This window comes from Lepisma saccharinum, chromosome 25 (assembly GCF_977018435.1).
Source record: "Lepisma saccharinum chromosome 25, izLepSacc3.1, whole genome shotgun sequence".
Lineage (NCBI taxonomy): Eukaryota > Metazoa > Arthropoda > Insecta > Zygentoma > Lepismatidae > Lepisma > Lepisma saccharinum.
The window spans coordinates 39488782-39504426 of record NC_139253.1 but is presented as its reverse complement, the minus strand read 5'-3'; the positions used below and the strand labels follow the sequence as shown (position 1 = coordinate 39504426).

At 41.2% G+C, this 15645-nt stretch overlaps 1 protein-coding gene across 1 annotated transcript in view; it reads right to left on the bottom strand.

Annotated features, from left to right (window-relative positions):
* LOC145978532 (uncharacterized) overlaps positions 1 to 15285 on the bottom strand; it is a 628446-nt gene extending 613161 nt beyond the window's left edge. The window contains exon 1 of the mRNA XM_083111184.1: positions 15267 to 15285. The gene's annotated coding sequence lies outside the window, so the exon portion shown is untranslated. The remainder of the gene's footprint in view (positions 1 to 15266) is intronic.
* Between the last annotated feature and the right edge of the window lie 360 nt (positions 15286 to 15645).

Sequence of the window (15645 nt, the reverse complement as noted above, 5' to 3'; positions counted from 1 at the left end):
GGCGATTGGGTACTAAAATTGATGGGACAAAGTGCCAAAACTTGGGAGAAAGTACAGTTGGTAGATAAGGTTTTAGAATTGTGTGGGGGCAAAAGTAGCAAAAAGTAGGGGCAACTGTCCCCCTCGCTGCCCCCTCATCGCCGCCACTTCACACATTCATCAGGATGAAAAGGCATGACGGCAACGATACTTTCTTCACACCAACGATTCTGCTTCAATCGTACACACAGATAATGACAAGACCACATGTCGTATCTTCACACTCATTGACCTCTTTTTAACTTTTGGAAAAAAAATCGAAATAGCTGACTTGCGCAGATAGCCAAAAGGAACAAAAAGGATCCAGATGTTCACGATGCAGTCTGCTGACCGGAGCCAGAAAATTCTATTGAGTCGTATATTTCTCCATAGTTGCAGAAGCTACCGCCGAAAAACTAACAGGCCATGAAGGGGTCGAGCTGGGCGGAGGAAAAAGGACTTACATCCTCTTGTCGGATTTGACGAAACTTTCGGACAAGGGAAAAGCTTCGACAAGGAATTCACTTACCGAAAATTTTCCACTCCATAAACGCATTGGGGGACGCGAAATCTGGTTCCATTGTCAATACCCGTAACAGCTGTCACTTGGCAGTAATCCAACTGTGGAAATTCTTTCCAGGCTTTAACAATGAAGCCCACACCGCAAGTCGGGGAAACAGAGTTTGTCCATCCGGTTAGAATATTCTCCTTTCTTATGGTAAGTTTTCCGTCTGGGAAACGGAAAGTTGCTCAACTTTGCGTTTGTTCCAGTTTCAATATACTATCCAGCATTGCAAAATAGAGAAACATTTTATACTGGAATTACTGGGTGAAACGTACATGATATGTCAACCTGATAGAAAGGACGAAAAAACTATCTTGACATGCTGAACTTGATTGATTTGATTGACTTGCTTTATTTGACTTCGCTCCTTGTGCTACTTTTGACTAATTTGCAAAGATGTTGCTCTCTGCTGAAGTGTATTCATTTCAGCAAACAGATATACAAGGCAGCAGGTAACTTTCCTCCACACACATAATACTACACACATTTTACAATTCCAAATGGGAACTGACCGCGCATAATCACAAACTATCTTCAAAATATGGGGGCTGGAGACCGACAGCGGAATACCTAGCCTCTGAGGTGAAGCATACCCATCCAACTGAATTAATATAACTCAAATCAATGGTCTTAAACAACATGCTGATCTACTGTCGCTCTCTGACTCCCTATGTACTGTTTGTAACAAGAAAATTGTTACATGCAGGGCGCGTGAGTTCAAAACTATAGATTTCGGATCTCGAAATGCGGTACGTTAAACAATGCATACATACACACAATACTTATATCGTATTTTAAACATATTCCAGGGAAGGTTCATGTAAAAATGAAAGGTATAGATGTATTAACATTGTACTGTACTGATACCAATAAATTATACTAAATTATATTTATGTTATATATTATGTTATTATTTATTATTGTAATTGTCAAATTTTTATTTCCAGATTTATGTAAAATGCAAATTTCAAATAAAGTAATGGAGCGTAACAATAACCGTAAAACGAGCAACTTCCGTCCCAGTTTATATCAGAGGCACTGGGACATGCGCATACCCTCGAATGTATGCGGGTGGAGGTTAGGTAACATTCGGGGGTTCCCCCCTTATTGTTAGCCACAGCCCCTTGTTAGTCCAACATGCGCAAAATATACTCTTGTTTTCTGATTGATTATTTCATTTTACATCATTTTTCTGTCACGTTTGGCTAATCAAGAAGATGAGGATGAATGATGATCAGATGGGATGGATGAAGACACAATTACAAACATATAGGTACGACACAACAGGGGTCCAACAGATTGTTACACTGGTTATGAGTCCAGACGCCAGAGCCTCGCTAGATGCAATCCAGGGTGTGCTACGTCGAAGGGAGGTTGACAAATAGGTGACTTTGGAAAGGGCAACCCCTTACACTCATTTTTCTGTTTAGAGCTTCCGCAATATAATACTATTATAATACTACATTGCATTGTGTTTTAATTAGAACATATGTTAGTACGACCTATATTGGTGTATACCCTGTCCCAGCTAACTTTGGAGCAAGGCCGCGCATAGCGTCAGAGAAGAGAGGGAAATCGAGTTGCCAGAGCGAAGCAGTACACGCTGCTGGGAAGGCAGTCGCTTTCCCCCACTCCACGCAATTCAGTCTCTCTCACATGTTCATTGGTGGAGCCGAGACTTAATTTCGTTTGCCTGCTCTACAGTTAGCTGAGACAGAGTATAGGGGTTTGCTTGGTCAGTGTATGGCTCCTGAAAAAATTACACACCTCTGTCTCACACGGTGCACTCAAGCGGAAGTGGTATATAACCGAGTGCAGTCCACTAGCGCACAAAAATGTGAAAGTGTGCGCTCGTGGTATATGAAAGGTGCCACGAACGCACATACATCCAATGCTGCGTTGCCACATCTATGATTGTGTAATGGATGGCCTGTGTAGCTGATCATTTAATTGTATAAACAGTCAAATATCAAGAAGTATTACACATGTTTATTATAACAAAAGTTTCATGAATACAATTAATGACTTTGTTTGTAACTTATTTGTTAATTTTCTGCTTTAATTTGCTTAAGTACTCGTAAAACGATTAACATACTGGTTAGGTTAGGTTAGGTTGAAAGGCAAAAACAGTTGACACAACGTGGCAACATCGCCATGGATTTTGTGCGCTCCTGTTATAAATTTTTAACCACAAGCGCACGCAGCCTTTTGTTTGTGCGCTCCCGGCCTACGGCCAAATAACAAACCTCCCTTCGAGTCTAAGGGAAACCATTAATCGAACATTTATCTACGATCATTGGTATTTTGTATTACAATAAGAATGTATCTTTGTGTTCGTACCATCATCAACTATTTTATCAGTTTGTGGTAGAAAATCTTGACTGATTGAATTTGGCTTATTTCACTTCGCTTTTCTGTCACTTTTAGCTAATCGCGAAGATGAGAATCAGTGATGATATGATGAAATCGATGAAGAACACAAAAAACAGCAATGCCCAGACCGGAATTCGAACCCGGGACCCTTCGGCGTTGTAGCTCGCTGAGATAACTACTTCCCCGAGGTCGGCTTAGGGACTTGCAATAGCAACAATACATTTCCAGACCTCTGATGCACTTTTCTGCCCCTTTGGCTCATCGCGACGATGATGGTGAGTGAAACTGATGAAAGCACACTCACAGAGAACACCCATGCCAAGGCAGGGATTCGATTCCGGTACCTCTGCCGTCGTAGCGCGGAAAATTAACTATCCATGGGGGTCGGCTTTTGTAGGTTAAAATCTGCCATAGCATTAGTTGAAAAGAAAGATCACGCTTGCTTTGCCGTTAGAGATGTGTAGCCTCATTCGTTAAAAAGAACATGAACAGTATATCCAGCACAGCACCCACTTGGATATAATTAAGTGTGGGTACAATAAATCATCCCCACATCAAAATGGAGAAAATATCTAGGAAAGACTTCCCTGAAACGTCTCATCCAAATCTCCACAAGGCAACAAATAGGAAACAACACTATTGTTAGACGGTGTTTCATTTATCATCTGTTTCGTGTCACTATTCCCATCCGACGCACAGTGACATTAATGACCCGACGGTTGGACTTTTTGTTTGTTCCTGTGATGTATTCCACATGCAAGTGCAAAACCATGTCTTTCTTCCCGCCACCAACCCCTTCCAGTGCTCAAACATAGTGCACCGATCTCTACAAATAAGAGAAGTTAACTGCAAAATTAATGACCAATCACATGCTGTAGCCAGCAGTCTCTTCGCTTGCCAAATATTTCATCAGTCCATTCGTAGCTGTGTATCATGACTCGACATGTGTAGGCGAATATCTGCTAAAACATGGAGAGAATTTTTATGTCCCATATTTGAAGCGCTGTTGCTATACCCGACTGTGAATAGTCTCTGGCCCTCTTTTCTCAAAATACAGAAACATGGGAAGAGAAAGAAAAATATACGCCGATGTAGAAAAATAATGTGAGAGAAATGAAAAAAATAGACAAAAATAAAGAAAATGCGATAGATAAAATTATACTAACTAACTAACTCTCTAGCCTTCTTAAACCCGAAGGTTCGTGGCTGCAGCAACACAGGCCTTCCAACTGTCCCTATCTTGAGCAAGATCTATATACTCTTTTCCATCCCTACCGATTTTTTTTTAGGTCCATCTCAACGTTGTCCCTCCATCTTCGTCTTGGCCTTCCGACAGGTCTCTTACCATCAGGTTTCTCAACTAGAATCCTGTAAACTCCTCTTTCCTCTCCCATTCGTGCCACATGGCCTGCCCACCTAAGTCCTCGTGATTTAATTATTCTAATAATATCTGGACATGAATACAAATTATGTAGTTCTAAAGTATGTAACCTTCTCCACTCACCTGTCTCCTCATCCCTTTTAGGTCCAAATATTTTCCTAAGGATCTTATTTTCAAACACTCTCAATTTATGTTCCTCTTTCAATGTAAGGGACCAAGTTTCACACCCATATAATACTACAGGCACAATTACTGTTTTGTATATTTTAACTTTTAGTTTCTTAGATATTATACGAGAAGATAAAAGTTTATGAGGAGAAAAGTACGCGTAACATGCATTTCCTGAATTAAGCCTACCTTTTATTTCCTCTTTAATATAATTTTTATTTGTTAATATAACTCTCAAGTATTTGAATTTGGAAACTGGTTCAAATGAGTTGTTATCAATAATTAGATTTTGATTATTACCTAACACTTGGTTTCGGCCTGTAAGCATATATTTAGTTTTCTCTTTGTTAACTTCCAAACCTATCTCTTTAGCAGTTTTGAAAAATATTTTAGCATTATTCTTAATTGTATTTATATCATCACCTAATAAGTCTACATCATCTGCATATGCTAACAACTGAGTCATATAGTAACTAACTGTATTATTGTTACTTTACGTCGCTTTCATGTCAATTTCTGGTTCATCGCGACGATGTGAATGGGTGATGGATCAGAGGAAATTGATGAAGGGGCACTCAATAAACACCCAAACACAATCAAAATTGATTGATTCGATTGATTGGTTGGTTGACTTGATTTTATTTTACTTCGCTCTGCTGCCACTTTTGGCTAACCGCGAAGATGAGGATGAATTGTAAGAAGATGAAACATGAAAAGGACAATCACAAACACACAAGGACAGTACAAATCATAGGCCCCACAGAAACCAGAGCGTCGATTGTCTGCAATTTGCAGTACAGAGTGTACTTACTACAAGGAAGAAATGTTGACATCAAGGTCGTCCGGAGGTTTTTCCTTAGGGGGCAAGCAGTGCTGAAAGTGGGGGAAAGGTGAGGAGATGCTTTCCGCCAGTTAAGAGAATTCCCATAAAGCATTCCCAGTGCTAGTACAATTTATTTATTTATTTATTTATTTATTCAGAGTTTCAGATACAGTCTATGTGGCCATTTTACACTGAAACAACATAAAGTAGTAACAAAAAATAACAAAAGATAAAAACAATAACAAGATGGGATAGATTTACATGTTCTTGGTCAGTAATATACAAAAATTACGTTCTGGAAGGGAAGTTTGTTGTAGATTTTTGGGAGCCTGTAAGACAAGGAGCGTTGTAGAAGGGATAGCCTAGTGGTTTGGTTGTGGAATAGTTGCAAGCTGCGTGTTTGCTTTTATGGTACTCTAAGTGTGAATTCACTGATTAGGAGATCTGTTCTGATTTTGCCATTTAGGCACTTAATCTGCTGTCCTTCACGGCACACCTAGTCTATGTTTTCACGCTATAATTTCAAAATTTGAAATATGTGTGTGTGTGTGTGTGGGGGGGGGGGGGCAGTGTTCTCTTTTGGTTGACAAGTGTGCATCTTCACAAAGGGTTGCTCGCGTTAGAGACTGAGAAGGATGAAGAGGTGTGAGAAAGTTAGAAAATGAAAAACAGAGATACAGGAAGACACATAGAGATGTGAAAAAGAAAGATCAAGAATCTTAGTAACCTTTGGTACACTGTCGAGTCCACCCAAATAAACTTCTCTAGCAAGGAGACTGATATGAAGTTATATCACGTTGCATATTCCCATCATTGGAGCTCCCATGGACATTATACAGCGGACACTACAATTGATTTCAATACATCAGTGCAAACTACCATGGGACATAAGTATATCGATGCAATTATATTGATGCAGAGACAGAAAATATAAAATATGGAATATCATGTAGAAGTTTATTAAGGCAATACACATGTTCGTGCTTCACGGAACAAATTCAAAAAACACGTTGTGTTCGCTAATTCATCTGACTCCACACTTTACCATTTGTCATCATGTAAGAAGAGGCATATATATATAAGTAAAGGAAAAGTAAATATAACGTCTCGCTTGTGCCTACTGAGAGAGAAAAACAATATGGAATAACCACAATACAAATAGCTACGCACTGGAAAATATATAAAACGTTATGTCGTTTGAGTTTACTAAGTCAGCAAGACTTATTGTGCAACTTAAACTATGATAGGCATAATTAATATTAGTATTGTTACCGTCTGATTATATCGCAAGAGAAACGATCACTGGCATATGTATTTTTTTCTGGGCGGGCGCTTGAATTATAAAGGTAAATATTAAATAGCTGCGTTCTGGGGGGAGGAGATGTATAACGTTCATCTTATAAGTTGTTCAAAGACAAAAAGTCTGTAATCGAACGTTGTTTTAAGGCGGGGTTTCAGTTATTACTTTGCTTTCTCCAGAGTTCTTAACTGCTATCATTTGAAAATATTCATTTTCTCAAAATTTCTGGAAGGGTTGTAGCCCCATCAGCCCTCCCTTCTGCGCACCTGCGTACGCTAGTGGAAACGATGGAACCATTTCGAACGCCATTAGACTACTGTTACTTTCAATTTTGAATAGTAGTAATTGAATAAGGTAATGATTAAAGTCTTCATATAACTCTATCTTGCTCTATGAAACAATAGTTGGAGAAGAGTGCCGGCCCTCGTGCCGAAGTGGTTAGCACATTGCACTACGACGCCAGGGGTCCTGGGTTCGAATCCCGACCTGGGCATGGATGTTTGTGAGTATCTATTCATCAATTTCATCATGTCATCACACATCCCCCACAGAACCCAAAACGTGCCAATTGACACATGTTTTGAGTTCAATGACACGTTCAGGTGCATAAATTGCAAAAGATGCACCTTTTAGGGTGTCAAAATACACATAGGAATATATGAAAGGGTATTTTTATGAGATGAAGTTCCGTGTGATGCACTAAAATGCATCAATTTGGAAGATCAGACAAGATTATTTCGGAGATAACAAAATTACACATTTAGCTGTGTCAATTGATGCATTAAAAGTGAAAGTTTGTTATCTTCGAAATGATCTTGTCTGATCTTCCCAATTGATGCATTTTAATGCATCACACGGAACTTCATTTCATAAAAATATCCTTTCGTACATTTCTATGTGTATTTTGACACACTAAAAGGTGCATCATTTGCAATTTATGCACGTTAACGTGTTATTGAAATCAATATATATGTGTCAATTGACACGTTTTGTGTTCTGTGTGCATCTTCGCAAATTAGCCAAATGTAGCACTAAAAGCGAAGTAAAATGAATCAATAGTTGGAGAAGAGGATTACATTTTGAAATCTGTGTTACTTTTACATATTTTCTCTCAAAAGTTTACCGTCAGAATAAACTAAAATAATTCCCAAAAAGGTGAAACACTTTTAATGTTTCTCCCCTTCACCCCTTTCCCCAACTTTGTCTTATAAATAAAACTCAAAGGAAGGAAGAAGTTCCTTTATTGGGCAGTGGAAAGTCTCTTGAAAAAATTATATACCCCTGGCTTCCTAACGGCGTACTTCAGAGAGGTGATAAGATTAATCAAGGTCAGAAGGTGGCGCACTCAAGCGGAAGTGGTACGAAATACAAATGACCCACCTCCCTTCCAGACCAAGGGAATCCATTAATCGAACATTTCTCTACGGTCGATGCCTTCCTTAAGTATTTAGAGCTTCCGAGTCTACGGAAGAGGCTTGGATAAAAGAAAGAGGAGAGGCGGAAGTATAAAGAAAAGGAAGAAGAGAACAACGTGATGCTGGAGATTAAAAGAAATATGAAGAAAGATTTCGCGATGATCCTATTTCGTCTGGATGGCGACCCAAGAAGGCACTCTGAGCTACAATATATCTTTCCTTAATAATTAATACGAGGTTTATGCCTTGGACCATAGCTAATGTTGATTCTGTGTCTTTCGTTTAATGGTAGCATTAATGCTAAAGGCTGAGTTTTGGTTGCCATAGTGTAAAATATTTTGTCGTAAATTAACAACAAGTTTATAATATAGGCAACTTTCATTGTGTACCGTTAAAGTTCCCAACAAATGTGGTGTTTTCACCTTAATTGGTGAAAAACAATAACTATAGTTCTTGTCTGGTCTTACGGCGGGCGGCTTACGGCAAGGGAAGTGGGGAGCGGGGAATATGCAGCAGACCAACCAGACAACAGTGACGGCGCAGAGAGGTACGATGTCGCTGGAGGAGGTGATGCGCACAACTCGTTCTACAAGCTGCTGCGTTTCTCCTCGCGCTGGATTGGTCGCTTCCCCGCTCCCCACTTCTCTTCCCAGCATGTAGGCAGCCCACCGTAAGACCATACAAGAGCTTTTAATCGAGTGTTAAAAGCCTCCATACTTATAGGAGTTTTCTACTGTTACGGCGGCCGGTCCTCATGCTGGCAAGGAAAGTGGGGTGCGGGGAATACACAGCAGACCAATCAGACAACAGCGGTGGCGCCGAGAATTACGACGCGGCGGGAGTAATTATTACGTGAAACTCGTTCTACAGTCTGCTGAGTTTCTTATCCCGCTGGATTGGTCGCTTTCCAGCTCCCCACTTCCCTTGCCAACATGAGGATCGGCCACAGTAACAGTAGAAAAGACATTTACTGTTATTGAACAACAAATTGTGTAACAAGACACCAAAGACGGTGCTAAACAATGCCAATTCCGCTTTAACACCGCAAGGAGTGTCATGTTGACATCACTTTTGGTAGAGCTTAAGTCTTCCCTGCAACGCCAGTTAGATAACATTGACACAGCTCGAGAGGAAGCCGACAGAGCGTGTATCTGGTTTCGAGCCAGCACCTGTTTTTCTGAAAGCGTTGTTGTCATTTTTACCTGCAGTCTTTAGACATCCATTAATTCACTGCAACGTTGTAATCTCAAGGTACCCATATTATATGTAAAAATAGCACAACACAACCTAGCAAAGATAACGAAACCTCAATATCATGTTAAGAAATCTTTAAAGAAACTGAATTGGCAATATCTCATTTACTCCACAAGTACTGTCAGTTCTTGGACGGACACTATTGGTGGGAAAGATTTTAGGGGAGAATTTACTAGGCTCCAAGTGGACTTGACACATGGTTGTCAAAGGAAGAACTCATCTTTCGGAACTTTCTTTGAAGTAAAGTGGGTGGGGGGCTGTTCTGTACACTTTTATGTAAACTCTTTACGACCTTTTCTTCATCCTAACGCGAATTTTACCGTTTCTGGCATTATCGTCCGTTCACGAGAATCCATATTTTCATGAAAGGCGCTAACCCCTTTTCTCATTTCCACTTTCATCCCCCTCCGTCGGAATGGTTCTTATAGAAAATTAAGAATAAGGAGTTCCTGATAGTTTCTCGCTGCTATAACTTCGGATCTAACTCCCCTTCCAAAAGTCTGAACAGAATCTAACTATCATTATGGCGCTCCTAATTCTCTCACTTTACGTCTCCCCCCCCCCCGTTCTTACTTCTCACATTTTTCTCCCACCCCCTTCCTTGCCTATCGCAGGGGATGATTGTCTTTATCGTCTGAAAGCGTTTTTGTGTGACTAAATTAGAACTTCATTTAAGCCGTGACTGAAGAGGGTTTGTCCTCGCGCGGTCTTCAATTGGTGGGGATTAGGGAAGTTCAAACAACCTCTTACCCTTCAGCGTGGGCAGAACCAAGGGGAGCTCGGAAAACCCTTTCAGTAGGTGAAAGGTGGATGAATTAATAGAAAGTCACATGCCTATCCATTGTCGTGTCCCACTCATCATTTTCTCACGCGGAGCGGTTCTTCTAATGAAGAATGTGTGGATTTTATCTCCATCTCGTGGCACTCTAATTTCCAGCGAGAATGGTGTTATGGAATATCCTGTCAAATGCAATTGTATGGCAGCTTAGCACGCACGATTGCATAACTTTCAGGATGTCTTGTACAATTTGTTGTTCTACAGCGAGATCGATTTTGTAGGTTTGATTTGATTGTTGTTATTTAGCGTCACTTTTCTGCCCCTTTGGCTCATCGCGACGATGATGGTGAGTGAAACTGATGAAAGCACACTCACAGAGAACACCCATGCCAAGGCAGGGATTCGATTCCGGTAACTCTGCCGTCGTAGCGCGGAAAATTAACTATCCATGGGGGTCGGCTTTTGTAGGTTAAAATCTGCCATAGCATTAGTTGAAAAGAAAGATCACGCTTACTTTGCCGTTAGAGATGTGTAGCCTCATTCGTTAAAAAGAACATGAACAGTATTTCCAGCACAGCACCCACTTGGATATAATTAAGTGTGGGTACAATAAATCATCCCCACATCAAAGTGGAGAAAATATCTAGGAAAGACTTCCACTAAAACGTCTCATCCAAATCTCCACAAGGCTACAAATAGGAAACAACACTATTGTTAGACGGTGTTTCATTTATCATCTGTTTCGTGTCACTATTCCCATCCGACGCACAGTGACATTAATGACCCGACGGTTGGACTTTTTGTTTGTTCCTGTGATGTATTCCACATGCAAGTGCAAAACCATGTCTTTCTTCCCGCCAGCAACCCCTTCCAGTGCTCAAACATGGTGCACCGATCTCTACAAATAAGAGAAGTTAACTGCAAAATTAATGACCAATCACATGCTGTAGCCAGCAGTCTCTTCGCTTGCCAAATATTTCATCAGTCCATTCGTAGCTGTGTATAATGACTCGACATGTGTAGGCGAATATCTGCTAAAACATGGAGAGAATTTTTATGTCCCACATTTGAAGCGCTGTTGCTATACCCGACTGTGAATAGTCTTTGGCCCCCTTTTTCTCAAAATACAGAAACATGGGAAGAGAAAGAAAAATATAGGCTGATGTAGAAAAATAATGTGAGAGAAATGAAAAAATTCTACGAATTCATATATGTATTCTTATTATGGTGTTTGGTGATACGGAGATCCTACTACACTCCTTCTCAGGAATCTCTAGAGCAAGCGAACGAAACAAGTCTCTGCGCAAGTAGTGACTCCAGAGGGCTCAACAACTGAACGCGTGAGGGTGGAAGTGAGTTCATGAAGACGAAAATTCGGCTGCAGCCAGCGGTTGGTTGCGGCAGTGCGTACTGCTTCACTCCATCCACTCGCTGTCTCCCCTTATCTATTGTTATTCGGGGCCTTGCTCCACAGATTCCCGGAACAGAGTGTAGTTTGTGTGTTTAACAATGCTTTCCGTGTTGCGTTACACATGAAGGACTCTTGGTTTAAGAGAATGAGGTATAATTTTGCATAAGGTGTGGGTCCAAGTGCTAAAGCATCTTTGACTTGAAAGGTTGCAACCTTGGCGTACCAAGTGCAAGTTGACTTCTGGGTGCCCCTTCAACCCCGAGTATTAAGAAAGATAGAATATGAGTTATAACACATATCTTTCTCCTCATGTTGCAGTTGTAATAGATCTGTAAGTCGGTTTGTAAACTAGCTCACTCTTATTAAAATATCATTAATAAATGTGCTTTATAGTTCTTTTCTACTCCTACGGCGGGCGCTGCACATGCTGGTAAGGGAGGTGGGGAGCGACGAATACGCCGCACACCAAGTAGACAACAGCGGTGGCGTCGAGAGTTACGACGTGGCGGAAGGAAGTACTACGCGCACCTCGTTCTACAGGCTGCTGCGTTTCTTATCGTGCTGGATTGGTCGCTTCCCCGCTCCCCTTGCCAGCATGTAGAGCGCCCGCCGTTAGACTGGACAAGAGCTATAGTAAGGTCCTTGAGCCTGAACAGTACCTATAAGATTAAGATGAGCGTATAATATCCTAGCAATTCGCAGACGGAGGGAATAAAAAAAATGAGTTTGGAGCAGTAACAAGTGTTTGCAGCTTCTGTGGAGAGTTTGGTCAGAGTTCATTAAGCAAGTTATGGCAAGTGGAAACCAGGCAGAACTTCCTCACGGTAGCTGTTAATGCAGATAGGCCGAGGAACCTTAGGATGCTTGACCAGAGAAGTCAATAGAGTGTTCAATGTTCAATTTCCCAGACTTCATGCTCAAATATTCCCCATCACGAACCTAGAAGAAAGAAAGGAGATTGCCATGCGCAACCTAGCGTATCTGCAGAATGTACCGGCCGGTTGCATGCATGGTCGCCATTTCCCCGGTCTCTCTCTCTCTCTCTCATTCCGGAGGGAAAGGTCAAAACAGTTTCAACCGAACCACTAGACTGGAGAGTAATGAAAAAGCCATTTTACACGGCGGTAGCTAGAGTTGATTCTTTTTTTATGCCGGTTTCCTTTAGGTCGTTCAAATGTATTTCTTTGCGTTGCATGCTTCAGCAAGGCTGCTAGGATTAAGTGGATCTCGAACCGAAAGATTCCGGCGCCACATGTAGGCGTCCATCATGCATTCCCCCTAGTAACAAGAACTTCCCCTACCAGTCTTGAATGATTGAAAGATTGTCCAGCCTACTGCCACAATAGTCTGTGTTGACACACAAGACAACCAAAACTCCAAAAGCAATTTACTAATTGCAGTTCAGGCAATGGTGCACTACAATATATTTAAGTGAAAAATACACATTTCAGCAAAAACGAACACTATAACTACGCACTCTCATAATAAGACACTCCATATGCAATGCAAATTTATTTTATGTTATTTTATTGCTATTCTAATGAAAAATAGACAAGAGTATTTTCATCCAGTAATAATGAGTAAAAATTTCAAACACGCCTAGAACATTCTTTGTGTCTCTGAAGTATAGTATTAAAAAAATTATAAAACTTGACAATTAAATCATAATTTTAGACAAGTTGAGTATGTTCACACATACATATAAAGCATTAAAAAGTATATTTCCTTTGAAAATTGTTTTCTTGTGGGAGAACGTCAAAGAAACTCACCATGCGCACACACACAGACACAAAACTACGTTCAGGTGTGGAAAATAGCTGGGTGGTCATTAACACGAGATAGGATAGTGTGTCAAACAATTTGACTAATGTTTCTGCTTTGTGAGATTCTTTATGTTTGTCTCCCTTTTGTCGCACGCGCGAACAGAAGACAAGACATATTTCACAGCAAGTGATGTCTTTGTCGCGTACAAGGTGACATGATAATAAGCAATTTATCAAAGCTCCTTTGATGCCTGACGTATCAGCATGTTGGCGCCTCAATATCATATTCACAAGACTTTTATTTTTCTCTCGCAACACCTGAGAAACAAATTAAAAATGCCCTGTTGACGAGAAATGAATGGCGACCTTAGCTGTGTGTGTGTGACAACAATGACACTTCCCGCCTACCTTCAAAAACGGGAGGAAGTAAGAGATTGTACATATTCACACGTAGAGTAGAGATTTAATCAGGACTAAGGGAAAGGTCGAGATTTTGTCGTTGAAGAGTTAGGACACCGGAATATTGTTAATCGACAATGGTGTAAACATTTTTCAAAAAAATTGTTAAGGATCACTACGGATGTCAATTATTACAATTCAACAAAACGTACAAACATTATCTGGTCTTTCCTTTTATATTTTTGGCAAAAAATGGTACAGCAACAATCGGAATAATTTGTGTTGCAATTGACGATATTTCGTACACTTTTCAGAAATACCAAATTTAACTTTCTCACTACAATAGATTATGAGTTACAGTTGGGATAAAGTTGCTCAAAAATTTATTTCTCAGTTTTCTTTTCTAAACAGTAAGGGGGAACGTATTAGAAAAGAGGAGAAGAAGAAGTGCTAACTAAGATTTAGGATAAATTGTAAGTTACTGTCATTGGCAGGCATGTGATTCGGAAAGTATGTGAACAGAAGAAGGGCTTCGTTCTTTAGGCGATGTGCTGCTTGCCCTAACTCTCGGCAGAAGCTGGTCCGCTCGCACGAACTATCGGCAGAAGCTGCCATGGGTGGATTGCCATAAGTCTCAGCGAAAGCTGCTATGGGACGATTTCCCTAACTCTCAGCGAAAGCTGCCATGGGCCGATTGCCCTATGCCCTAACTCTCAGCAGAAGCTTTCATTGCCCGTTTGCTCTAACTCTCGGTAGAAGCTGCTGCCACTGAGTGATTGTCCGAACTCTCGGCAGAAGTTGCAATGGGCCGATTGCCTAACTCTCAGCGAAAGCTGCAATGCGTCGATTGCTCTAACTCTAGGCAAATGCTGCAATGCGTCGATTGCCTTAACTCTCAGTAAAAGCTGCCATGGGCCGAATACCCTAACTTTCAGCAACAGCTGCCATGGGCCGATTGCCCTAACTTCCAGCGAAAGCTTCAATGGGTCGATTACCCAACTATCGGCAAAAGCTGTCGTGGGCCGATTACCGTAACTCTCGGCAGAAGCTGTTGCCATGGGGTAATTGTCCGAACTCACGGCAGAAGTTGCCATGGGCCGATTGCCCTAACTCTCGGCAGAAGTTGCCATGGGCCGATTGCCCTAACTCTCGGCAGAAGTTGGCATGGGCCGATTGCCCTAACTCTCGTCAGAAGTTGGCATGGGCCGATTGCCCTAACTCTCGGCAGAAGTTGCCATGGGCCGATTGCCCTAACTCTCGGCAGAAGTTGCCATGGGCCGATTGCCCTAACTCTCGGAAGAAGCTGGTATTAGTCGCTTGCCCAAACTCTCAAAGGCTTTTACTCCACAGGGTTTTCACTTTTAAGAAGGGTTAATTTGTGAATTCTTATCTCAACTAATAATAATCTACATAGAAAGGAATATGTCTGCTATTATAATTAAATGATCCGTTGAAAGTGTTTACACGTCTATCTATCTAAATGAAGGAACATGCCGCGAATATATATATGGTGCCGTTAGTGTAGCTCGAACTTTCGTCCCAAACCGCCGTGATAACAATCACAATATACTAATTAATAGCAAGGATACACGTATTTTTCGTGCACTGTGGTACTTACCAGTAAAAATAGAAGTGTTGTTGGGTCATCCCCTCGGTACACATTTCGCCCATTCCACGCGCCGAGTATCGTATCAACCAGAGACGCTGCGGAAGTCCATTAAAGCTTGATCAAGAACCCGCTTTGCATATTGAACCGAGCCATAAGGGAATGAAGCAGAGACGAGAAGGAACAAGGACCACAGAAGCATTCAAGAACGGAATATCGGTTGCTAGGCAATCAAGGTTCCAGGCAGTCATAGTGTTTCGTGGTTACCGGAGTAATTAAAATAAATTAGGAGTGATATTGCGCGCCATTGTTTAGTCCCGAGTCAATTGTAGGAAACGCAAATGGCTGCAAGATCTCCCCCCGTCCCCATTCCGTCTCGTTGCTCCAAAAC